We start from the raw sequence: 27,401 nt of genomic DNA on the forward strand, positions 1-27,401 counted from the left end.
TCTTGGTATTACTGACTAGGAGAAAACGGAAACTCTGCAGAATCTCCAGAAATATTTGATGTCCTGATATTCACTTGTTGTCTATACTGCTGACGCTCAGCCTCCAGGGGCTTTTAGCTTTCTGGGATTTCAGTGACTTAATATTCTGTCATCCGGCATACGTGGAGCAACCACATCCGCACACAGGAGAGCCCAGGTTGTTATCCTTGACTAGAATTCAGTATGAGGACACACGGAAGTTACACACATGTGGACACTTCAGGGAACACTTGGGAGCACCTGCAGAAACCAGCATCATGCTGGTTCTGACGTAAGTGTCCCTATGAAAGAGTCACCTACTGCAGAAAGCATCAGGGTAGCAGGAAGCCAAAGACTGAGGGGGATGAGGCCTTCCACCTCTCATTACATCACACCTCTTAAAGGCCTCGCCCCCCTCCCATGCTGCCCCACTGAGGACTTTACCTCCCAACATATCAACCCTTGTGAGGCAAGATACATCCAGACCTCAGCAAGAGCTCCCTCCAGAGAAGAGAAGAGAACTTTTCTGCTTTTGGAAGGACCCAGAAGGCACACTGTAAATGGAATTTGCAGCTTCATCTCACCTCTGCTAAAGCCAGCCATTGCAAAATCTTGTTACTTGTGAAGCAGCCAGGAAGATTTCACGCCCAAACACATTTGCTCCTTTTCTGCATGTGTGTAAGTGTGTGAAATGCCTGTGTATATGTGTGGACTCACGTGGGAGGCCTTGTGCATGCACATGTGGAGGCCAGAAGTTGACATCAGTTGTCCTTCACCATACACTCAGAAGCAGGGCCTCTCACCTTTGAACTCAAAGGTCATTGACTCAGTTTATGATTGATCCAGGCATCCACACACTGTCTCTGTCTCCGTGGGGCTAGGATTAGAGGCTGCCACACCTAGCACTTATGTGACTGCTGTGGATCCGAACTCCAGTCCTCAGGTTTTCACAGCAGGTACCACAGCCTGACCCCAGAACATACTTACTCTTGGTAAGTGGACATCTCGGTGGATCTTCCACTGTTTGAGAAGCCAGAGAACTCTCCCATTAAATAACCCCAGAAGGATTAGACCAGTCTTGTTGGATGCATATTGTGCTGTTTATAAAAGAGATGCACATAGTGGGCTGACAGTGTTGCTCAATGAATAGAGAGGGTACTTGCATGTACAAGGTCCTGGCTTCAATTCCTAGCACCACACAAACCAAGTACAATGTATATGTACTTATACTGGGCATGTACTATATGTATTCCCACTAGAGAGGTGGAGGCAGGAGCATAAGTTCAAGGTTATCTTCACAGTAACTGTAGGACCATGTGTGTGTACAGTTTGTAGTTTTTTGCTACCTAGCCTTAAGCTCCAGGAATGACCACATTACCAGCCCCCACCCAGATTCCCTTAGATCCATGGATAAAAAACAGTGTGCATATGTACACACACACACACACACACACACACACACACACACACACACACACACACATACACTGATTAATTTTAAAACGTCTTTAATCGGATAGAGTGGCCATGGCCACTCCAGCAGAAAACTCACACGACTGTTGGCTTTATCTCCTGCAGCTACTGCCTCCTTCTCCTTCCCTGGTTCTCCCTGTGTCCTCTGGCACAACTCTAAGTGCCCTCTTACCCCTGTCCTCAGTCATTGGTCACTGGTATCTTTATTGATGAATCAAGAACCAATTGGGGAACAGGACCTTAGCATCAGAACCAACCCCTACATGTATGGATCGCTTTGGACCTAGTGTTATGGGATACTGAAAACAGTAAGTTATGATTCTTGTTCTGTACTTTACTTTGTCTTTTAGAGAGAAACTCCAGGTGCAAGGTGGCAGCTTTGCGTGGCAAGAAAGCCATTCTGGTTGCCAGTGAAAGCGCATGCTCTTGAAAGCTGGTTTAGCATTACCTCCCAGGTTCCCCAACATATGCACCTCCTGCATGCACACGTGCAGCATATGATACATTCACAGATGCATTTGATTCCTTAAAATTCCTGGATACAACTAGAAAGCAATGACTGGTATAGACATAGATCGGCTTTTCCTTTGCTTTTGTTGTTGTGGTTGTTTGGGTTTTTTGTTTGCTCGTTTGTTTGTTTTTCAATTCAAAGATATTGCCTCCAGAATATTTTTTCTCAGTTCCTTGTATATTTCGGGACTTATAACATTTTCTACAACCCCAGGCCAGATCTTGAAGAGATGATAGAACTTTAATTTAGCCCCATTGGAAGTGCTATAGCAGGGGCTCCATGTAGAGATGGTGAGCAGGCATCTTAAAACAAACCAACCAGAAAATCTTGGAAAGGGAATTCAGAGCTAAACATGTTTGAGTGCCAACCACTGGACATAGTATACTTCAGAGAAGTCCACTTCTCTATGTAAGCCTTCAGAAGCACTTTAGACTTTCCCGGGTCAACTTAGAAGTTGCCTGATATCCTCTGCACATGACCTCTAACCTCTACTTGCTTTCCCACTCATCTCCTGCAGTCATTGCTCTCCAAACCCTTTGGGAACAAGTATGTGTGTTACGTTGTCTCTTGAGCTGATACTCCCCCAGCAGTAAGTAGCTCAGAGCTGCTTCCTTCTGGAAACCTTTTCCTGAACTCTGATTGTAGGATACCAGGAGACAGTGTTGGGGCCTGTAATAAAGTGGAAAATATTATTAACTGCCTTCATCAGTTGCAAGTCTTGTGAGTATTTCCTAAAACAGCCTTTTTCCTGTTCTCAGGGACATTGGAGGCCATCTTGACTGAGCCCTCCACCCTACAAATACAGGGCTCTACAGCAGCCATGACAATGGATATATGTGCTACTTTCTTTCTGGTTTTATTTGTCTGCAAGGACAGGGTGTTGCAGGTTTCTCTCTGGAAAGTCATGCCAGTTCTAGATTTAAGACAAGGTGGTTCTTTCTCTAACCCCGTTGTCATAGAATATGTATGACTGTTGAAGAGTTCCTCTTCTAGTTTACCATCCAAAAAATGGGGCTGGGGAAAAAGTCACCCTATTTTTGTAAGGGTACATAAAACCTAGACTTAAGACATTTTGAAAAATATGTTTAATTGTAAAATATAAGTGTTATACTATTTTTTATTACTTCCCTGTTGATATACAGTTTTGTTTTGTTTTTTTAAAAATGCTTTCAGCCCTGCTTGTTGATCTGACAGATTGTATCCTATTTGGCAAGTGCTCCACTCCAGCATTCCTCCCCAGCCCAGTTGTATCCTGTTTGATTTTTATTCTTTCTCCAACCCTTCCTGTTGTACTTTTTTTTTTTTTACAATCAAAACCTTAAGTGTCAGCTGTGGTGGTGCATCTCCATAATCCCAAAACTCAAAAGACTGAGGCAGGAGGATCATGAATTCCAGGTTAGCCTGGGCTACATATTGATACTGCCATAAAACAATAGTGTGGGGGCTGGGGATTTAGCTCAGTGGTAGAGCACTTACCTAGGAAGCGCAAGGTCCTGGGTTCGGTCCCCAGCTCCGAAAAAAAGAACAAAAAAAAAAAAAAAAAAAACAATAGTGTGTAGAGCTGGATGTCCAAAGAGCTACTCTGTATTCTGTGTCTGGACTTAGCAGCTGCATGGCTGAGTCTGACTTAGCTAACCTTTTTGATATTCTGTATCCTCTCCAGTATGAATTCTAAAAATTTTGAACTGCAAATGTAGCTCAGTTGGTAGGGTGCTTTGCTTAGTATGCACAAAGCTTCAGGTTTGATTTCTAACACCTCACAAACTGACCGTGGTGAGCTATGCCTGTCATCTAGCACCAGGAGGTAGAGGCAGGAGGATAGAGTTCAAGTTTACTGTCAGTTGCATAAGGATTCAGGGCTAGCCTAGGCTACACGAAGTTGTAAATCTACCTACAAATTTACCTGCTTGTGATAGCCACCATGGTTTCTTCCGTGGACTAATAATTGTCCCAAACATAGCCGTAGGTCAAAATATATTTTGATTCTTCTTTCTAAAAGAGCTTTAAAATTTTTTTCTTCCCCTAAATGCATGAGATACAAAAGCAAGAGGAACGAGATAGACTGAATATGTGATGAGGGTGTACAACCAGCAGGTGACTGTGTTCAGAAGGAACCATGTTGTCATGTAGGTTACATGATATTTACATGGCCAAAAATGAGAAGGGGTCTAGGAGGGATACAATAGAAGTAAGCTCGATGTCACAATAAAGCCAGGTGATGATGTACTAAGATGTGTCCTTACCTATGATTTGCTGTTCAACCACTGAAGTCTGATGAATCTCTTGGACACTGGTAACATGTTCCATGGGACAACATTCATCCCCATGGGAGCTGGCTTTATTTGCTTTCTATTCCTGAAATAAGTTCGAATGAACTAGGGTCACTTGCTAAACTCTGCCCCTACAAAATGTTAGATCACTAACCCTTAGCACCCCCATCATCCCTAGTACCATGTATGAGATCTTTAACCTCTAGCACCCCCATCATCCCTAGTACCATGTGTGAGGTCTTTTTGGAAGTAGAGTGTTCGAATTTGAGCAAGTAAACATGAAACCCCTGTAGTATGAGGTGCGTTCTTATGAAAGGAGACAATTTGGACACAGAGAAAGCCACTCAGAGACAGTGTTCTGTGAAGGGAGACATCAGGCTGCCCTGAGTCTCAGAACATTGGAGACGGAAGAAGACCATGGAAGTTAGGAAGAGGCCTGGAATAGCCTCCCTCCCAGTCTTCCTTGCTCCCGGGAAGTACATGGTGAGCTGACTTACTGAGACCTCATTATGGACTCCCATTTCCTAAGACAACTAAGACGATACATTTCCATTGTTGAAACCACTTAGTTTGCAGCCCTTCATTATGATCTCAAGAAATCAGCCGATGCTGGCTGGCCAATTTTCTGTACCCAACTTTGTCCCCCTGTCTCCTGGCTTTATGGGTGAGCCTGCACACGGTATGCAGGAGTTGGCAGCATGCACTGTAAGAGATGACACTTCCTATGGTTTGGCTTCTGAAAGCAAATGCATTAAAGTCTAATCTTAAGCCTTGGGGGTTATTCAGAACCGGTCTCCTTCGCGTTATAATTACCTCACTCCAAAGTCCTTTCCCCGAAGACTGACTATAGCTTTGAGTGTTTGAGGAGTGGAAGGAGGACCGTTGAGCAGCGGACTTTTAAAGCTCACTTATGCAAAGCCCTTCATCTTCTGATTCTCTCTGCAGGCTTGGGCATTTCTTGTGAAGATTTGGCATCTCTGTAGGGAGTTTGGCAAGTCTGTAAGGAAAAAGGGAATGTTTCTTTTTGCCCCCCCCCCCTCTGTGTGTGTGTGTGTGTGTGTGTGTGTGTGGTTTGCATGTTGTTTCGCTGAAGGATGCTGAGACCTCCACAGCGGGAGATGATCTTGTCTCCCTTCTCTTTGGGAATTGTTAATTTATATTATGTGAAATATTTAGATTGGTTTTTTTTTTCTAATGTAACATGTTGAGATAGTTGGTTCTAATTTACATGTGAAAAATAAACTCATCATTCAAAGTTATCGGAGAGAAGTTATGTAATTATGTGTGCCCTTGACTCACTAACATATAACATCCTATCTCATAGAAAGCATCTCACTTCTTTCTTTCTTTCTTTCTTTCTTTCTTTCTTTCTTTCTTTCTTCTCTCCCTTCTTCCCCCTCCTCTTCCTCCCCCCTCCTCTTCCTCCTCCTCCTCCTCCTTCTCCTCCTTCTTTTTATGGCTCCTAAGAACATTTTTTTGTGTGTGTGAAGTTCATGAAAACACTTTGAAAATCTGCTAGAAGATGAAAGTCAACTATTATAAGTATGTCACAAGGAATTGTGTCTTGCCCTGGGAATTCCATGTCCTTGTTTAGCAGTAGAGACAGAGAGGCCTTAAAAGGGGTAGGGGAGAATGACAAAGTTAAGATCAAAACTCAGGATTTCCAACCTCTGTAATATTTCTGAACTAATACTAAGGACTAGACGAGAGGGACGGCTGAAAGGGAAAAGAGGCATGAGGGGGTGGTTGGAGAAGAACATGGTAGACTTGGATGAGAGCCCCTAACTCATTAACAAGAGGACCTGGATCTCAGCCAGGCTTCAGCCTAGAGTCCCCTGACTTAGACCTCAGGATTCTGAGTGAGTTTACAATTGTATGCTTCCTACTGAAATGCTGAGGAATTCAGTGCTGGGCCAGGAATTCACTTGGAGGCCTAAGATCAACCATGAGTCAGCACTTCATGGATGCTGGGTAAGAGCTATTTGGCATTCCATTGTGAAGCTTTGTTTGAAATCTCACATGAACAAATGTTAGGTTTCTTAAAGTGCGTCAGCCTGAGTCTTCCCTGGCTCCTCTTCCCCTTGACTCTATTGTTCCGCCTGCTCCTTTGTCCTCCAACAGCAACTGACTCATTCCTCTGAAAGGAAGCTAGCCCTTCCCTTTTGTCTGAGCCTAATAAATAGACACCGGGAGGCCTCTTGATACCTTGGCTCATTTTTATTTCTTAACAGATCATAGGATGGATGGCTGTACTTTTATAATAAATTCAAAAGCTTCCTCTAAGTCCTCACCAGTTTGAATTGCACAAAAGAGTATGAAGATAAGAGTGCTTTAAAATAAATCTCGGCTAATTATACATACCACCGCATTCACTAAATAGGAATATTTTCAGGCCTTTCTTTGCCACCCAGTGCCACCTGCTCCCAATGTAAATGGGCATAAATTTAGTTCCATTAAACAAAACACAGCGACTCCTCTCGTAGAGCACCCAGTCCTTTAGTCCTATTTTGGAGTTGGGAAACTAACTGTTGTGTTCCCTCCTCGTCGGCTCTGGGCCTGTGTTGACCACACCACAAGGCTGTTTACTTGCATAGTTTGCAATCTTGCCTTAAAACCTAGCAGGCAAATAGGTTTGTGTCTGAGAAGGGTCCTTACAGACATGATGGCATCTGATCTCTGAGTTGCAGCAATTATGAGTCCCCATGAGTTGAGGTATACACACATTGGGTTCCTCAGCTCATTAGGGTCCTTTTTTCCCTTAGACTGGCATCTTCACTTTGCTAGGAACATAATGAGGTCACTTAGAAGGGATCCATTCATCTGTTATTGATTTCTGATGTCTGTTAGTCTAGACGGGGTGTTTCTTTGAGGCTATGAAAGTTAGAGCTACATTCAAATCAATCTCCGTTGTCAAGCTCTTTCTGTGGCTGGCCTCCTTTGCTGTCTCCAGAATAGAACTTCAGACTGGGTGTGGTAGTTCACATAAGTAATCCCACACTCAAGAAGCTGAGGCTTGGGTCTGAGGCCATCTTGGGCTACATCATGAATTCAAGACTAACCTGAGCTACCCAGTCAAACCCTGTCAAAAATGGGGAAGTTCAAACATTTAGGTGTTGTACACTGGCCGTGTTTTCAGATAAAACATTTCCTTTCTCCAATTCCTTTTTCACTTGGGTGTCTGGACCAGAAGACCTAAGCATCATGCCACACAAGTCAGGAAGCCCAGCTGGTCTCATCTGTCAAGAAAGGAGGAAGCTGCCTATCTGTCCCCAACGGACGTCTGTCTGAGTTTTTCCTGATCTTCCCACCCTGTTTCCATAGCACCCCCCACCCCACTCCCACACCCTTGCCCTGCATTCCTTTCCATTTCATCCATTCAAAAAACGCCTTCCTCCCTTAGAAAAGCTAAAAATACAAGCAGTGCTTTCCAAGGAGCCTCCCTTATTAGGATCGCATAGTTCAGCTGCTGGAGAAAGGGAACCCTTCCTTATCCTGACTGCTCAGAGCCGCGTCTTACAAGTTTCTGGTTCTCTCCTCTGAGATGGTCACCCTCTCCCAAGACCCATGATCTTCTCCATGGTAACAGAAGGTAACAAAATGCTTGGGGAAACCCGCTGTCTACCTGTTATCGGGATCTCATGGCACCCCAGAGCTCTGTGCATCATCGGATCAGAGATCTTAAAAGTCCCAGGATCTTCCAGCCGTCATTAATGGGGAAGTGTCAAATGATTATGGCTAAATACTCTAGACATGAAGCCCCCAGGATCACAGACTCACTCGTGAGTTGCCAGGAGTGTGCTGACTTGAAGAAAAAGTTCCTGGGAAGGGAGAGTCTGGAGCTGAAGTTCTCTGAGCAGAGGTCCTGTTGTGTGTGACCCTGAGCCACAACTTGGCTGGCCGGCCTGGACAGCTGGCTCTGGTTACTGTGGGAACAATGTGAGGAAGGCCATTGTCAGATTCCTCAGGGCTCAAAGGCACAGCCTTCTTAACACACTAGGTCCCTGCTGGCAAGGAAAGACAAGGAACTAAGGAGCGTGAGATGGACAGTGTGGAGAAGACAAAAGGCTGGAGCAAGCCGTTGGCTCCTGGTTTCTCCTGGCTTGGAAGCAAGGCTCAAAGCTATTCTGCGACCTTCTCAGAATGGTGTACTAAGATTTAAAGCCTCTCATACCCTCCGTGCCTCTAGTCATTTTTCCCTCTGCTTAGACTTGATAATGAAAAAAAAAATTATTGATATGGTGTTTCTGTCCCCCCACCCCCATGTCCTCCCATATCTGGACAGGGCCCTTACTAATTAGTTTTCTTGCTGCTGTGATAAAAGAGCTGACAAAGGCAGCCTCCAGAAGGAGAAGTTAGGGAGGTATATAAACCATCATGCAGCAAAGGAATGGGAGGCAAAGCACAGCCGTTGGTCAAGTTGTGTCTACAACCAGGAAGTAGGGCGCAGGGAGCAGACCGGAAGTGGGACTGAGCAATGAAATCACAAGGCCTGGCCCCATGCCCCACTTCCATCAAGGATGGAAAAAAAAATACTCTAAAAGTCTCCAAAAAGTTCCATAGCATTCCAAAACAGCATCACCTGCTTCAAACGAGTGTTTACACACATGAGCCGATGAGAGGCATTCCACACTCAAACCACAGTGTTGCCTCACTCTTCATTCAGTCTGGCTTTGAACTTGCGATCCTCCTGGCCCAGCCTCCTCAGTGCCAGGATTGCAGGCGTGAGCCACCAAGCCCAGGAAAATAGAATTTCTGTATGATTCCACATGCCACAATCAAGTCCTCTGGTTCCAAAGCTTCTTGATGCTTTGAGCACAGATCCGACTCGCTCACTAAGTCTCTATGACCTTCTGAGACGTTATTGGTGCTTACCCCCAAGCCCAGAGGTCAGCAACCAGCTTTAACCCAAGGGCAAAGCTCTAAAAGCATTCAATAGGGATGGTTGAGAAGGCATACGCTCTAGAGAGCCCTGGCTATGCCAAAATTTGGGGGTTTCAAGAAAATGGTTGAGGGCCAAAGAGGTGGCTCAGCTGATACAGGCTCCTGGCGCCAAACCTGACGACCTGAGTTCAACACTGAGAACACATATGAGGAAAAGAGAGAAGTGATTCCTACGGATTGCCCTCTGACCTCCACATGCCTGTAGAAGCATGCCTACCCCCACAGAAAACTACATGTAAAAGGTAAAAGAGAAGATTTAAAATAAAATGGGGGCTGGAGAAATGGCTTCACAGTTAAGAGGACCCAGGTTTCTGTGACCCACATGGTAGCTTACAATCTTCTATAAATCCAGTTCCAGGAGATATAGTGCCCTCTTATGGCCCCCCATCAGGCACTGTACGCAAGCAGATATTCAAAATATAAGAATCTAAAAACTAATAGTTGAAATACTGACACTCAGGACACTAACAATCAATGCCCAGATAAAGCTTACCACGGGCTGTGATTCAAGGCCCATTTAGAAGATGAACACGTAGGCAGGGTAATCCTTCTTTTGCTCCTGGCTGCTGTCCCGTGGAGCTCACAGGACTGTGATTTAGGGTGTGATATGGGACCGGACTTTTGCACTTTCATTTGAACTTTCCCCTAATGTAATCAGATGCATGATGGGTTGGCTTGTCCCATTCCAAATGAAAAGAACTGAAACATGCTTCTGCGTCCGAGCTTAGGTTTCAGTGTTGCTGTTTTTCCACATGTGGGAAAAGACACCATAAATTACTGTTCCTCAGGAAATAGGCACCAAGCCATAGCTGCCTCCCTGCTTACCTCTCCTCCTCCATTCCCTATCCTGGAATGATGTGGTAGCCTGAGGACATGGGAAGAAATGAGCAGAACCGAAGCCACAGCTCTACTCCGTGTACACTGCTTGCCCCATATTTCTAATGCCCCACCTTTTCAGTCCCAAATCCTCTGCGTTTAAATGCTTCATTCCTGTGAAGAGTGTGTAGCTCCTGGTGAACTGTGCTAGCTTTATACTTCAGAAGCGGCAAGGTGTGTGGCTTGGCATTGTTGGTGTATTTCTTTGCATGAAATAAACATGTGTGTGAATGTGTGTCTTTGTGTATGTACATGTTTATGTATTACACTACCATATGTATGTATATATATGTATACATGTATGTACATATTTGTGTATGTACATGTGTGTATATATGTATGTCTGTCTATGTGTATAAATATGTGTATATGTGTTTGCATGCATATATTTGTGTATCTATGCATATGTGTGTACATGTGTATATTGTGTTTATGTGTGCATATGTATGTGTGTGTACACGTGTGCATGTGTATACATGTGTATATGTTTATGTGTGTATGTATGTGCGTGCATGTGTGTATGTATGTATACATGTGTGTGTACATGTTCATATGTATACGCACACACATGTGTCTGTCTATGTGTGTGTCTGTGTATGCATGAATGTGATCAGAGGACAGTTTCAAGACACCCTTTAGTGTTGTTTCTCAGGATACCACCCATCTTATTTTTTGAGACTATGGACTCTTATTGGCCTGAAACCCTTGAGTGGCTAGGCTGATTGCCCAGTGAGCCCTAGGGAATCCCCTGCCATGCCTCCTCAACACTGGTGTTACAAGCACATGCCACCACACCTAGAAACATGTGTTCTAGGTTGAACTCATGCCCTCATGCTTTCAGAGCATGAGGTCATTTACCAACTGAGTGGTCCTAGGGTGTATCTATCCGCTGACAGTACACAAGGGCCCCTCCCAACACATACTTACCAGTGACCCCCTAGTGGTCCAGAGCATTGAGTACTGCATGGTGTCCGCTCTGGAGAAAGCCTGTTTACCCTGGGTCCCGGGCTGAGCTCAGTGAGGTGTGTAAGTTAAGACTGTTAAGACAAGATGACAGGGTGGAAAGCAAGATGAAAATGTAGCCTGGCTCCTAGTGCCATCGCTTCTCCTTCCCTTGCTGAAGCTTAGCACTCTCTGCTATTTGAAGAGAGCAATTTAGATTTATATTAAGGAACGCATAAATATGTTTCTGTGATGGAATCTCATCTGAAGTGAATGTGGATGGTGTATGCTAATGAGCGTGCTCAGGGCCTCCCTTCCAGAAGCAGCTCCCCCCTCCCTCACCCACTAGACATCTGAGAGGAACTCAGAACTCAATCTGTGGGGGAAAGGTTAGCCCCCTTTTCCTGTCTCTCCGTATCGCACCTCTCCTTGTAGAGCCTTAAAGTACTTGACAAGCCTTCAAGTAATTCCAGGTGACGGATTTTCCCCCCAGAGACCCGTAAGAGCTGGTTTAACACAGAAGCACATACGACTTCAGTTTCCATCAGAGTGTTTGACTACCTCACATCACTTGACATCACCAGAACCTCCTTTGGTTTCCCCCTGCAATTCACACTCTCGGTTCTTCTTCTTGGAGTTTTGGGTGTTCACTGGTAAGGTGTCAGAAAGCTTTAGTCTCAGCCATGCCAATGTCCCACCTTGGCTGAAGACTCTTAGGGGTTCGTCCCCACCTCTTCTGACATTTTGTAACCTCCATGACTTTGTGCCTGCTGAGAGTCTGCGTGAGCCTCTGGTATGCATACACCTTGCAGAACCGCTCCATCTTCCCGCTCTGCTTTTCTTACCACTCCTTGAAAGGAGCTCAGATTTGGTTCGAGGTGTCCAGTCCTGGTAAACAGGCACACAAAGCCCGTGGTCATACCTTGACTTCCATACCCAACTGCTGATGAGAATTCAGGTCACCAAAGGTGGTGGGTCTCTGGAGGTCGATAGGAAAATCACTCAGGGCTGGAAAGGAACAGACACAGAATAGATCTTGGAAAGAAGCAGAAATGCTGGAGCAGAGAGACCAGAAACAGGTGTCAGGAATGCTAGAGTCAGACCGAAAGGCTCTTGCCTATCTACCTAGGGTTAGAGGTATCTGTGGGACATCAAATCAGTTAACATCTTACCCCTCTCTTCTGGTCTCAGTGGAGTTATGGTTAAGGCCATCCTGCTATTTCTCATTTCTATGGATAAGGGGTCCTAGAGGTATCTAGGATGCTGTCACAGTCCCTAGTGACTTTATATAAATCCTTTCTGTCTCCCATAAGCCTTTAGGCTTCAGACTCCCTCGGGCTCTCTGTGAGATCGGCTGCTTATTTAGCGCTGCTGATTGTCACAGTTATATAAAGGATTTTTCCAAAGAAAAATGCCGTGGGTTTGTATCTTTGAAAACCAGAGGTACGTATGTAGCGAGAGAGGCTGTGTGCATGACCTTAGATGAGTCACATGATTTCCTCAGACCTCATCTCCTTCATCCGGAAGTGAGGCTGGTCAGGGGCTCTTGGTCTGTCTTGTGGGATGACTTAAAGGATGAATTAAAAGCAGCTCCCTGTCGAGTCATCCCGTCATCTCACATATGAGTACGCGTGGATCTCTGCAGAAGCCTCCACTGGGAGGGAGATTACACACGCAGAGTGGTTATTCCAAGTTGAAATGTAAAGCACAGACAAAAATATATAGTTTTCAAAGCTTCGAATACCTTCATCAATGAGGTTGCAACAGTGGTTCACCAGACAATTTAATAACCGTGTGTCTAGACTCTTGGGTTTAAAAACAGTTACGGTCCCTCCTCCATGCATCTCCTTCCTTTGTCCCTTGGTGTTCCTTGCTGTTGAATGGGCATTGAAAATGATTCCCTAGAATGTTGGAAACGCTAAGCCAGTTCTCACTTGTTAGTAGACTAGCGTTTTCCATACAGGAAGCACTCTACAATATACATCACCGTTGTTGATGCTTTCCCTGCTTTATGTCGGAGGTCAATGCTGTGGGGCAAGTTTTAAAATGGGGGGGTCTGTTTCTTAGGGGTCAGCATGGCAGTCATTTGTGTTTTTTTTTTCTTCTGTGACAGGGTCTCATGTGTTCTCAGATTAGCCTCAAACTCCATAGGCAGTCAGAGGGTTGATTCCCTTGAACTTCTCTGATCCTCTGGTCTTCCCCTCCCAGTGCTAGGATTGCAGAAGTACCCCAGCACACCTGACTTGTGTGGTGCTGAAGATCAAACCCCCCCCAGGCACTCACCAGAGAGAGAGAAGAGAGTTCCCCCTCCCACCACACTTCCTTCGCCTGGATTCTCTGCTCTCCCTCCCTATCCTGAGTTGGATTGGCACCCTCCTCACAGAACAAAGGATTCACTTTGCAGAAAGCATCCTTCTGTCCTGCTGTGTCACCTGCCTTTAAGGGTATAATTTGCTTTTGATCTGTGCAGGAAACTCCCTGGAGAAGGCTGGGTGGATGTTGTGCAGAGCTCCTGTATCGATCAGGGACACCGCTGTGCTATAGTGGGTGGCTGAGGTCATTCTTATCAAGTTACTCTAATTGTTGACCTTGAGGCCTATCGGGTGACAGAACCATATAGACGGATCCCTGGTTACAGAATGCCCTTGTTTAGAGGTAAGTCCGTGTGAGGGTGACTAACAGTTTTAAAGAAATGACTGTAATCACTTCACATGCCCCGGAGTGGAAGGTAGCTTGTATTAATAAGCTCAGAGAACCCCTAGGTCTTGGTGGTACTATTTGGGGCTGATGCTCAGGACTCCCTTGATCTGTGTTCCTCTCTTATCTTTTCTCATTAGATTCCAATTTTCCTCTAAATTGCCATGACTGCATAATATTGTATGAAGTTCAGAGTAAAACACTTAGACCTTGGAGCTAGTAGGGCTGTTTTCCTGCTTGCCGCCTTCTCCTCCCCTCTCCTCCCCTCTCCTCCCCTCTCCTCCCCTCCCCTCATCTCCTCTCCTCTCCCATCTCCTCCCTTCCCCTCTCTCCTCCCTTCCCCTCTCTCCTCCCCTCCCCTCTCCTCCTTTTTCTTCTTCCTTTCTTCCTCCCTCCCTCCTCTCCTCTCTCCTTTCCTTCCTCCTTCCCTCTCTCCCTCCCCTCTCCTCCTTTTTCTTCTTCCTTTCTTCCTCCCTCCCTCCTCTCCTCTCTCCTTTCCTTTCCTTCCTCCTTCCCTCTCTCCCTCCCCTTTCCCTCTCTTCCTCCCTCCCTTCCCTCCCTTCCCTCCCTTCCTTCCTTCTTTATAACTGGGCAGAACTAAAAGTGAAAAGAGAAGTAAGCAGGGAGATAAAAACTGTAGTTGCACTCTGGTTCTGAAACCCTACTAATATACAACTCGGTGTGCACTGCACCCCTTCTTGAGGCCAGCTGAGTTGGCTCTCACCCTGAATGGCATCCCATTGGCAGAATGCAGCACTTGTATCCTCTGGCAGTTGGCAAGGGCAATAATTTGCTGGGCTGAATAGCAAGGGAACAGTCAAGACAGCTTTAGCGTTTGGGGGTGCTAATAAGCTTGTCTAGCATCTCAACTTGAGGAGGATAACACCTACAAAGGCCTGAAGAGGCTTGATCTTTGGTTTGAGGTAAAGGGGACTGAACCCGGCATGTCGACATAGGAACAAGTGTCCTGCCAATGAGCTGTCTCTCATGCCCCTCTCTTTGACCTTCATAAAAGATAGCAATGGCACGATAGTGGTGTCAGAAGGGGCGTGCCTTTTCTGTGTTGTCTAATTAGATCCTAGCTCAAGAGAAGCTCGAATGGAAACTGAAAGGACCCAGCCTGCTATGATGGCACACTTCTCTGATCTCAGCACTCAGCAGCAGTTGGCGGGAGAACCAGAGCCTGGTTTACACAGTTAGTTCTAGGCCAGTCATGACTGCTTAGGGAGACCCTGTCTGAAAAAAAAAAGCTGAAACAAATGCACAAGTAAATAAATATGAAAGTAGCCAGGCACGGTGGCCTAGGCTATAATCTCAGCATCCAGGAGATGGGAGCTAAAGCATTGATGAGAGGTCGGTTAGCCTAGGCTATGTAAGTTCGAGGTCAGCCTGGGCTACAGGGTGAAACACTATATCTCATGTAGAAAGCAACAAATAAAAACTATGCTTCTCTAAGCAGTACCAATGGTATCCGCCGGTCACCACAATAACAAATAAGAAAATAAAAAAAATTTAAATAACCTCAAATGAAGAAGGGTAGCCTAAGAAAAGAAAGGGGATTGGTGGGAGGAAAAGAGGCCAAGAGAGGGTAACCATGAGATAAATATGATCGAAGTATAAGTGTACGGGTATGAAAATGTCATATTGAAACCCATTGTTATGTACAATTAATATATACTCACTAAAACATTTTAAAAAGGAATTAGCCAATTAATGACAAAACCCAGAGAGGTCCCTGGATAGCTAAGACCAGATCAGAATGTAAGTGAGCAAACATGTGGGAATAACACCAGAAGTAGGCTCTTGTAAGTGTGCCTTCAGCTGAGATGTTGATTGACCAGGGAGGTAAGGGTGTGTTGTTGATCGTGGTAAGTACAAGAGCTGGAATCCATCCACACAGCAAAGACACTTGAGGGGTTGGAATGGGGTCCCAAGCTCGACAGAGCCTAATGCATGGGTCCTAATGGCTTCTGCTAATTAATAAACATTGGCCACATGCCTCTCAACAGCCTGACAGTAACCCAGTAGCAATAGTCACTCCTTTCCCTGACAGAGGGCGAAGCTATTTGCAAAAGAGGTTAAAGATGGAGATCAAGAATATCACTTAGGTTGGACATTGTGGATAAGATCACGCAACATGTACGTGTTCATGGTGGTGTTTCATACCTGCAGTCTCAGAATCAGGAGCGAGGGCAGGAGGATCAGGAGTTAAAGACCAGCCTCTGTTACTGTAGTGAGCGTGAGGCTAGCCGAGGTTACAGGATACCCTGCCCAATCTTGTCTTTCTAAAACTCGGTCGTCAGTCAGCACATCTTCAGTAGCCTTAGCCCAGCATTCACAACACCCCAACTTCACAAGACGCCAGGAGAGGTGAATCACACGCTCGACCTCAGGCGACAGCAGGACAGCTAGGATTTCTCTTCCAGATCTTGCTAGATAGATAGTGATTTTTTTAAAACTCATTTTTCTTTAAAAATGCTCCCAAAATACCGTTTCCAGCTTGAGTTTTAAATGGCAGCATTGGAAATAGAGTGATGGTGGGAAGAAATTCTTTGAAAATAGGCTTCTGTAGTCAGTACCACAGCAAGTCTTTGTGTGTGTGTGTGTGTGTGTGTGTGTGTGTGTGTGTGTGTGTGTGTGTGAGAGAGAGAGAGAGAGAGAGAGAGAGAGACAGACAGACAGACAGACAGTCAGTCAGAGTCTTTACTCATTTTAAAGTGGGTTTCCTGTGTGAATGAATCTATTAGATGAGAAACACATAAATAGTGTTTATTTACCCAGAGGAAATCAATGAAAGAATTGAATGGACTGAAACATATCCATCCTATCCAGTGCCCACCACCACCACCACCACCACCACGGCCAGTGTTCTCGAACTGTCATGGCCAGCGCTCTCGAACTGTTGTAGTTCCTGTGCATTCTTTGTGTCTGGGTTATTAGCATCGAGTTTAGGTCAGATGAAAGTGTGCTCGTCCGCCGCGATTGGATAACCGAAGTAAAAATGCTGATGGAGACCGTTTAGGACCGTCTCTCCACCGTTGATTGCATGCTTGCGGCTCGTAATCAGAGTGATGCGCAGTAATCGTTAGACTCACTTGCAGGGCTACATTTTGTATCAGTGCAACTGTCAGCACTTCAGGCCTCGTTGTTATGCCTGAAGAGCGCTTGCCTAGCACCCACTGGGCTGCTAAGGGGAGACTCTTCGCTGAGTGCTGTGGATAAGTTCGCTCGCCACTCTCCCTTGCTTACCCTCGAAAATAATTACCTGCGAAAGGGCTGTCTGCTGCAGTGGCAGCTGGTTTCTTTTTGTGTCTGACAGAATGCTAGTGTGTAGAGACTTGACTGTTAAAGAAGAAGAGGAAGAAAAAAAAATACCCAAACATATTCGGGGGGCGGGGGCACTCAGCCCTTCCCTTTGGCGTGAAGCTGACAAACTTAGTGGCCACTTTTCCTGAGCCCCGTTTTGCCTCCCCTGTGCAATGGGACTCATAGAACTTACCAGTGGAGAGACTTGGTTCGGGCCGGAAAGGACAGCTAAACCTTGTCAGCGGGCACCAGCGCTCATTAAGTGTTAGTAGCCAACAGTAAAGAATCTGATGGCTTTTTCAGACCACACGAGGTAATATGTCAACAACGTTCTATCGATATACATTGTACACATGAGATAATCAGGTTTTAAAGAGAAAAGGGTTAGGCTGGCTCACCGTTTTGGAGGCTTCAAATCCACGATCAATCACTCCCTTCTTGTTGATCCTGTGGCAGCTCAAAAACTTCGTGGTGAGAGCTGAGCTGATCTGCTCGCCTCATAGGCAAGGCGCAAAGGGAAAAGGAAGTGGAGGGTCCTGGAGTCCTCTCCTGAGGTACAGGCCAGTGACCTAAGGACTTTTTGGATTTTTTTTTGTTTTGTTTTGTTTTTCTAATCCCTGCCTCTTCAGGCTCCATCACCTCCCTTGGCCTCACTCTGGGGATTCCATGAGTACAAGGACGTAAGACGGTGCTTCCAAAAGTCAGCAGGCCCCAAACTCACTGCAGTTGTGGAGTTCATCCAACAGCAGTTTCCAGATGAAGTCAGGGACAGAGAATTGGCTGAGCATCTTGAGCTCGAATTATAGATTTACTTGTTTGGGCCTGCAGAGACAGGGTCAGTGTATAATACACCACGGGGCCTGACCATCTGCTACTCTGTCCCTGGGAAGGTAAGCTGAGCAAAGCAAAACCCCACCCCTATTAGACGTTCACTCCTAGAGACATATTATCAGCTCCTGGATTATACCCGTCTAAGATCTGTGGCAAGTAATTCAGACCATTTTCCATGATTCAGTAAGGCCTAGTGTCTGTTGTCAGAAAAGAGGGTCTTGGAGGTTATTTCCAGTGCACAGTATCTCTTATCTCGCCATTTTGGCCAAAACAGAAGAGTGAGGGTCTCTCTGAGAAAAAGATCCACTAGCCCCAACTGTTACTCAGACTGCATTAGTTGAAACAGGGATGGAAAACCATGGACAGGCGCTCGTGTGCTGCTCAGTGTTCTCGGCTGTGGTCAAATACCCGCTGAGAAGCGACTTAAGGGAGAAGGGTTCAAATATGGGCTCACAGTTTGGGAGCTCAGCCATGGGGAGGGGCTGGTGGGGGTGGAGTGGGGGAATGGATTCTTGGGTGTGGCTACAGGAGTATGAGGTTGCTCATATGGTGTGGATCTGGAAACAGAGAGAGGGGAAATTGGGTGTTTTTTAGCTTCCCCCCCCCCTTTTATTCAATCCAGGACCCAAGTTCATAGGATAGTGAGCCACCCACATTCAGGGTGTGTCTTCTCCCCCAAGTTAACCCTTCCCAGAAATGCAGTCATAGGAATACCATGACATGACTGGTTCGTTCTTAGACCTATCCTGCAGACAATATGATCAGTCATACGTCTGTTAGAGGGAATCAGGCCATTGGTTCTCACTTGTTATCTCCTGTTGATGCTGGTTTCATAGAAAAAAAAAAGTTATTTCTTGCTAGTCTTTTTCTCCAGGTTTTTCCATACCTCAGTACACCCTATTTTTTCTGCTGTTCCCTCCAAAGCCTTCACCCCCATTTGTTGCCAACTGTTAGAAATGGTGTCAGGAATACCTTGAAAGGACTGACTTCATTTGGAGAAAACTTGTCTCCACACCCTTGGACAACTGGGGGCATTCACTTGCTCCCCCAGCCTTTCTCAAAAGTGGCCTTTATCTGAATTTTGTCTGATCATTGTTGGAGTTGTGACACATTCTTGATAACCGGGGGTGACCATGTGACCTTATGACTCATGTAACCCCCACATATTTACTTTATCAAATCAACTCTTTTAGAAACGAGACCAGAAATGCTGGCATTGTTCGAATTGTCCCACGTTTGGTACCTATCTTAATGTGGAGTGTTCCAAAGTCCTTTTCTTAGATTGGAGCTCCAAATACAGGGCCACTCAGGACTCCGCAGGATTCAGTTTGCTTCTCTCTGTATCATGAAGTTACTTTGCCCTGCTGAGCAGATAAACAGGGCCATTTGCTTAATGTTAGATGTATGATTTCCTTCTTTAGTAAGCATTCCTTTCACCTATCATCTCTAGTCCCCTTTCAACATCTTCTAGCTGCTCACCGAAAATCGTGAGCTGGGATTTCATTTCCCTTGGTACATGTGCCAGTTTGTATCTTCTGAGCTCACCCACTCAAACCCAAACAATTATTTTTTGCTGTTAAAACTCACTATATTTCAGCAATCTGCCTTTCCGATCTTGAAAAACAGGGGAGAGAAAAAAGACACATGTTCTGTGGCATGCAGTCATCGCTGATGGTGGGTGGATTCTATAGGTTCAACAAGTAAATATTTATCGCCTTCTTCTTCCAAAGCAGTGTTCACGCAATCCTTGAAGACAACAAGGCCGGGGATGTAGATCACTTAGTGGAGTGCGTGCCTGGCTTTCGTGAGGTCCTGGGGTTGATCCCTCGAACTGAATAAACTGGGTGTGGTGGTCTATTGTTATGTCACTCTAGAGGCAGTGGCAGAAGAATCTTACATTGAATGTCATTCGTATCTATATACCAAGTTCAAAGCTAGCCTGGGCTACCTGATATCCTGTTGCAAAAAAAAAAAAAATGACAGAGATGAATGCATTGATGTTAAAAGGGGGTTTTAGTGTATCAGCTATAAAACGTCGGTTATCAAAACCGCTATGGATACACTAAAAATATGTTACAAAATAATTATGTACGTATGGGGTTTATTTCTATTTCAAATGCTTGGATGTATCCATGGGCATGGGAAGGAAACTGGCGGGTAAATGAAAATATTTATACTGGTTCTTAGAGGGACATTTTCTGGTTTCTGTCACTTGCGTCCCTCCCCCCCATCTCTACCATCTAATGGCTCTACTGTGAACAGTTTTTGTTCTGTCTTCATTTGTGTCATCAGATCGGGACAGTGGGGTGACGGTCAAGGCAACTCAGGTACTCGCATCCAGACAGATTCTAAAACTGTCTGTACAGCTCTCCTCTTGTTAGAGGTACATTGGTGTGTCGAGCTGAAGGGTAAGCAAGGCTGTTCTTTCTGTTGTCTCTGCTGAATGCCTGCTGCTGCAGTAGGACTCACAGAGAGGCACACAGAGGCTGGCAGGATCATTGCCAATATGCAAATGAGGAAAACAAGCCGAGGGTTCCCCTGCCCGGAATCCCTCAGTTAGGGGTGGCCAAGCGGAGAAGCACACTGGGGCAGACTCTGAACTTGGCTTTCTCAGGCCTGTCACTCTTCCAGCAGTCCTCCTGACTGTCTTGATAACAGGGTTCTCCCTGTGTGAGTGAATTATAGCGTGTTGCTTTTAAAGATCGTGTCAGAGGTGTGCCTGGGGTGTTCCAGAGTCTACGGGTTGTACTGTCTCTGGCCATCTTTTCAGTTAGGACTTGTTCTCGGCACCCAAAACCACATTTAGATGGCATGGGCTGGGACTGATTGACAGCACTACGGGGTGGGTGCCACCTGCTCAGGCACTTCTCTCAGGCACACTGAGGCCGGCCTTCCCAAATCTGAGAACACACCGTTAAGATGGTGGGGGCCCCTCAGCAAAAACTCTCCACATGGCCTCATGACCTCATGACTTCATGGCCTCATAGCCTCATGGTTTCATGGCTTCATGGCCTCATGGCCTCATGGCCCTATGGCTTCATAGCCTCATGGCCTCATGGCCTCATCTCATGACCTCATGGCTTCACAACTTCTCTCACCATCTGTTGACTCTCAAGAAATCATCAGGAAGAGGTTACAATGGACTCAAGACTCAGGGGTGAAGTGAAACCTATTGAGATAGTTTCACTTCATATCCCCTCTAGACCCACAGAGCTCCATTCAAAGTCTCTGGAGACTTAAAGCTCCCATCTTGAACTGGGATGGAGCTGCTGCTCTTTTGCTTCCCAGGTTAACAGCTTCCACCATTCAGCCTTCCTCTGGCCAAACACTCAGGCCAGCTTGGTTCTTTGCCACAGCTTGTTGGACCAGTGAGCACTTGAGACATTGTGACCACGGCATGATGTTATTCAGTGGGCTTAGAAGGAAGCCTCCATTACCTCTTGCCCAGTTTGAGTTCCCTTGTAAGCCTAGTTACCGAGGGCCTTGGGTCAAGACTTAGGGTTGTGGCACCTGGGGGAGTGAAGGAAGAAGACAGGGAACTTTCAAAAGACACACCTACAAATATTTTCCACATACCACAATGTATGTGCCTTGTCGAAAGGGCCATATAACTCATGGTAAATAATCCGTGTATGTCGTGATTTTTCTGTACATTGATGGTTGAAAGGTGTTTAAAATACATGTTGTTTGCCCTGTATCTACTAACCCCTAACGTCCTGGCCCTCCCCAGGCCTGCCTACCTACTTCTGCCAATTTGGAAAATGGACTCCAAGCTGTTTTCTAATTCTTTGTTCCCTTTTTCTTCTTCTTTCAGTTTTCCAAAGAAAATAGACCAAAACTTTCTTCTTGACAAGAAACAAACCTGCTGTCGTCAGAGGGTGAGTGAACGTTGAAGTGTACCATCTATTGTTTTGGTGTTTGATGCAGTGAGGCCTCAAGACCAAGCATTTGATAAGTGGTCTCAAGCTTGGAGTCAAGATACTTTCTCAGACCTCTACCTCATTTGCCTGGGCCGCTCCTAGAAAAGAAAGTTTTGTGCAGAGACTTTTCTCCATGCTTCTCGCAGTCCCCACATCTCTCCTCACGAGCTGCCCTTGTGGCTGCTGTCACCTTGTGCAGATCTCAGAGAGATCAACAGCGAGAGTGTCTTTCCTTCCATGACTGGGGCACAGAGATAAGCCTGTGGGTAAAGGGAAACTCTCTGTCTAGTTCACATGGCTGTGTCTTGTGAGTGCCATGAGGAATAACAGTTGGTTATGAGCGGTCTGTGGGACCTCCCTGTCTGGGAAAGTCCCTGTGTGCAGATGTGATAGCTGGGGCCCAGTAGGCTCCAAGAGACCTGTGACATCATAGACAGAAGCAGAGCCAGGGGCCTGAGAACAGCATTTGACTCTTAGCTGGGTGGTCCCGAGGAGAGATTATTGTTTTCAATCCACAGTTTATTAGCACGGGGATAGATTCATTTATGTAATCCAAAAGAAATAAAGCTCTAGTAAGGTAGTGATTGAAGCCCATTGCCCTAAGGTGAATGCTAAATTAGTGCCATTTGGCTTCATAGTTGTTATGCTACCAAGAAGGGTTGACGGGGTAGGTGTGCTTGGAAGCCAATTGGATGTAGACTTCAATGGCAGGGGCATATGTTGCATGACTCTGCCCAGGAGTGTGCAAACAAATATCTGTTAATCTCAGAGAGGGCAGCAATGGCATAACAAAGAATTGAATGCACACATATCAAGCTTTAGTGGACCAGCGAGTTTCCTGGATTAAAGAAAGGTAGGGACCGGGATACTTCCCAGAGCATGGGGAAGTCTACAAGCTCACCAAAAAGCCATTCCAGTATGGGTAACAACCCAACGGAGTCACCCACAGAGCTCCCTGTCCAGCTTGCAGGGAGCCTAGAAGTGCCTGGGAAGTCTCTCATCACCCAGCAATTACTTAATGCTGATGCCATCTCAGAAAGGGACCCACAAATTCTGTAAGTTTAGTGAGCTTCCCGAATCCCTGAGTTTCCCTCCTCTTTGGAGAGGGGGACCTTTGAGCTCAGACTGAATAACCACACAATTGTATATTTTCTTTTACTCCCTTTCCCAACCACCGCTTTGGCAGTGCCACCTTGTCACGGGCAGAGAGTAGCCGTTGACACATGTGTTTCGCAGTGAGGAGCCAACATGAGGCAGCTGGTTAGTTCCTACTTACAGTCACTAAGCAGAGAGAGGAGTAACATTCTCACTCAACTCACTCTCTCTGTTCAGGCTGGGAACCCAGGGGATTAAACAGTGCCACCTGCATTCTAGTGGGTCTTCCCTCCTCTGTTAAACCTTTCTGGAAATACCCTCCCAGATACATTCAGAGGTGTGACTCCTAGTTGATTCGAAATCTTGTTAAGTTGAAAATCAATGCATATTCCTAGAAAATGCACACACACACACACACACACACACACACACACACGATGTAGACATGAAGGCATGTTGTCCTCCACAAGGCCCAAAGATCTTTATAGAATTCTGGATTTTGACTAGACTAAACCCAAGAGACAACTAAGAGGAAGAATGGCAAACTCTATCTACACTGCATTTTTGTATTTTCCTTTGGGTAAAGAATGAAGTTGTAGACAAGGATCTAAGGCCAAAAGTCAAACAAACAACTGTAGAAAGGCAGGCAGGATCCCCCAGAGTTCACGAAGTACAGTTGTAAATGACTTGGTCCTATGCTGGTGTCAAGTCAGTAGTTAGCTCTTGACATTCAGAGGATATTAATTATGTAAAACATCATAAGCCACTTGTTCTTTACCAATTAGATGCAAAGTAAATTCAGACAGAAGCCATAGTGGTTTTGTAGGGGTTGGGGAGGTTTTTAGCCCAAGAAGAAGCATGAGGCTATGGAGTAGCTCAGTAGTATAGTGTGTACTGGGCATTTGATATAAGACCCTAGGACCCACCCAACACAAAAAATAAATGCATAAAAAATAACAGCCCAACATAGATCGGGGACTGGACCCACTTGTAAAACACAAGTGTCTGGGTTGTGTATCCTGTGGACAGGGCTGGGGCCCTGGACCAATGCTGTTCTCAATTTATAACGACTCTTATCATGGATGGTGTCTGTCCCTTTAAGGGACATCCAGTGAGTGCTCTTACCAGCCCTGAGATTTTATTTGCTAGAGGCCAAATGGCAGAAGCATGTGTTTGGTTCCATAGCAACATGTCTGTGCAGACAAGAAAAAAATTTATATATAGATATAGATTATATAGATATATAGATATATAGATATATAGATATATAGATATATAGATATATAGATATATAGATATATAGATATATATTATTTTGCAGCAGCCAATGTATCTTGGGCAGACCCAGGATAACTTTAATGCATCCTCCATTTTCCTGCCTATCTCCCTGTGCCTTTTCCTTTCCTGGGGCCTTTGATAATGCAGGGAATCTGCACTTTGTCATTCCTGCTATCTAGCTCTGCTATTAACACTCACCTTGTTCTTACCCAGCCTGCAGCTGGCTAGGGAGGAAGGCAATACCTATGATCTCATCCCTGAGCAGAGCTGGGAACCTCCCAACCTTAGCACTTGAGAGCAAGTAGGTAATGTGTGCTTCGCCTCGCCTCTGTGGCAAGAGAGTTCTGTCATGACATGGAAAGGACTGAGACTCCTGCGTATTACCGTCAGCTCCGTCTAGCTGAAAGGGAGTCGGCAACAGGGAGCTGTGTGATATCCAGGGAGGCAGAGAGCTTGTGTCACATACTGTGGGCCTGTGTGATGGGCATTGTAGAGCTCTAGAAAGAAATAATGGTACCCATTTCTCTCCTTCCAGAAGCTCTGTCCAGAGGCAAATCCTAACTGAGATTTTACCACTGCTCTGCCCTTAAAGCTTTTGCATGTCTCTGTTCTCCTCTGTCTTTCACAGCCATTGGAAACACTCTGGATTACGCTGATGCTTGGCCCTCTAAACTCTGGAAGCAACAGGGTCTTAAACTATATAGCCCAAGCTGGCCTGGGATTTACTGTGTAACCGTCACAGTTTCTTTTCCCGTTGCAGTGACAAAGTACTCGGGCATAAAGCAACCTAGAGAAGACAGGGTTTGCTTTAGCTCACAGTTCAGGAGGAGGCAATGGACTGTGGCGGTGAAACCTAGGTGTCAAGTGCATGAGGCAGCTGATCACATTACACCTGCAATGGATACATGCAGGGATGCATTATGATGCCACGATGGCTTCCTTCACTTTTACAGTGGTTCTCAACCTGTGACCCCCTTCAGGAGGTCAAAGTACCAGTTCAGTTTCACAAGGCTTGCATATCGGATATCCTGCCCATCGGATATTTACATTACAATTCATAACAGTAGAAAAATATAGTTGTAGAGTAGCAATGACAATAATTTTCTGGTTGGGAGGGATCACTACAACCGGAGGAACTCGCTGTATTAAATTGTCACAGCATTAGGAAGGTTAAGAAACACTGACTTTATACAATCCTGGATCCCCTGCCCAAAGACTAGTCCTGTTTACAGTTGGGATGGATCTTCCCACATCAATTAATATAATCAAGACAATCCCCCCCCCCATATGTATACCCAAAGGTCTGCCTACTGGGCGATTCTAGAGTCTGTCTAGCTGACAATTAATACCATTGCAGTAGCACAGGCTGACTTTAAACTTGAGATGTCCTGTGCTAGCCTCCCAAAGGCTCGGATTACAGCTAGGTGCCACCACACCTAACCTCTGGAAGCATTTCCAAAGACTCTCTGCCATTCATTTGACATCTATCCTTTGTTTCTTCTTGTGATTAATATTTGAGGGGTAGGGGAAGTCTGGGCGTCTGTCTAGGCAGAAAGGAAGCCATTAGTGTTACAATCAGGAGTCCCCACCCCCACTACTCCCACACACCTTCTTTCTGAATCTCTCTTCGTGCCCAGAAATAAGCGTGGAGGGTAATACCTATGTCATACTATTTGTTTCTGATGATGTCACAGCCTCATCCTCGCCCCCAAGGATTATGACGTATGTGTTTAAATAGGTTCAAGTATTCTTTTTACTTTTTTTTTTTAAAGAAAGGACACATTTAAGAAATTCTCGGTGTATATTTTTAAATGTGTCTATAAAGTCACAAATGAGGGGTGTCTAAAGACTCTGCTTTTCCCTTGTCCCACTGTGGATATTGACCATGCTTCACACTAGCACAGAAATAAACTTCTGGCCCACCCCTACCTCCCCGATTCACTGTCACAGCATTTGCCTTTGGGGCCGAACCTCTCAATGTAGCAGTTGTCTTTGGAGCCATTAAATCAGAGATTTGAAGGGGTTTTTCTTTAAAGTGACAGGTTTGATAGATTAGGGTAGCGATTCCTAATTTAGTTTCGAGGTCTGTTGGGGAAGAAGGAGAAGGTTTCCATATGAAAACTTTTATCTTAAAAGGGTTGAGAGTTCTCTTTCCAAGTTCTGAGCCAATGGGGGGAAAAAAAAGGCAAGAGCACAAAGCTGGTAGAAGCCAGAATTCGTATGCTACGACAAACAGAGTGAGAGCCAAAGGGACTTACCGTTTCCCCGTGCCCTGTAGTATAGACCTTGGTAGTCATAACTGGAGCCATTTTGAGTCTGCAGAGCCCTGCCTGTGGGAAGGAGAAAGAGGTCAAAGTTTACATTGATTACTCCTACCCAGAAGAATCCACATTTCGGTCCAGGTGCAGCCAGATAGCTAGCTCACTTCCCATCTGGAAAAGAAAAGGGCAGAGCAAAGGCTCAGAGACACTTAAAAGACGTGGGTAGGTGATGCTTCTGCTCGATATACGTTTCACCCTCTGCCTCCCATTCAAGGCTGACCATCCTCCTAGCTCAGTCCTACCACCTCCGTCCAGTCCCGTAGCCCTTGTGTTTGTTGTGTTTGTTCAAGGGACTGGTTAGTCTCCTCTACTCAGTGGACACGAAAGCCTTACAAGTCTCACTGTCTCACGCACCTCAGTATTTGAAACTGTGCCAAGCCAGCAACAGGTCGTTGTGTATGTGCAAAGCTCACTCCTGAATTTGGGGAGAAATTTAGGGAAAGGAGGGGAGAAAGTTGTAGGGTGAAGAGAACTCTGAAAGTTAAAGTCAAGGTCACAGCCTCCAAGACACCCTAGACTAGCTGAAGAGGCAAGGCATGATTACAGGTAATATTAAAGAAATGAAAAGGCATGAAAGGCAGTCGGTGGCAGAAGTGACACTAGGTATTCTTCACAGACTCATTGCCAAGCAGATGACAATAGAGCGATTGGAAGCTATTGTATTAGTCAGGGAGGGATGGATGCAGTTTTGTGTCAGAAACAGTCAGTCCTAGACTGGTGGCTTCACAAAATACTTATTCCTTGCTCCTGCTGTGGCATTTGATGTGGTATCTCTCCTAGATGGTTGTCTTCCAAGCACACCTCGTAGCTCCTCTGAGCATCTACAGGCCTCTTCGTGACCGCAGGAAAGGGCAGAAAACTGGCATCTTGCTTACATGGTTAAATGCCTCAAAGGTATAGCAATGGAAGGTCCGCTTGCCAC

At 45.6% G+C, this 27,401-nt stretch overlaps 1 protein-coding gene and 1 long non-coding RNA gene across 20 annotated transcripts in view; one reads left to right on the plus strand and one right to left on the minus strand.

Moving 5' to 3' along the window:
• Positions 1-27,401, plus strand: part of Atxn1 (ataxin 1) — a 411,355-nt gene that overhangs the window by 204,210 nt on the left and 179,744 nt on the right. For 17 of the 19 annotated variants that reach the window (XM_039095353.2, XM_039095354.2, XM_039095351.2 and 14 more), the window contains one exon: positions 21,680-21,743. The gene's annotated coding sequence lies outside the window, so the exon portion shown is untranslated. Of the gene's footprint in view, positions 1-13,501; positions 13,687-21,679; positions 21,744-27,401 lie in introns of all 19 variants that reach the window. The other 2 variants (XM_039095363.2, XM_063276064.1) reach the window with 1 other exon arrangement.
• On the minus strand, positions 1,510-8,474 carry LOC120097815 (uncharacterized). The gene is made up of 4 exons (XR_005495599.2): positions 8,050-8,474; positions 5,086-5,269; positions 4,246-4,357; positions 1,510-2,671 (listed from the first exon to the last, which is right to left on the minus strand). It is a non-coding gene; the product is annotated as an uncharacterized LOC120097815 (long non-coding RNA).

The sequence above is a fragment of the Rattus norvegicus genome, chromosome 17, assembly GCF_036323735.1.
Source record: "Rattus norvegicus strain BN/NHsdMcwi chromosome 17, GRCr8, whole genome shotgun sequence".
In the NCBI taxonomy this organism is placed as follows: domain Eukaryota; kingdom Metazoa; phylum Chordata; class Mammalia; order Rodentia; family Muridae; genus Rattus; species Rattus norvegicus.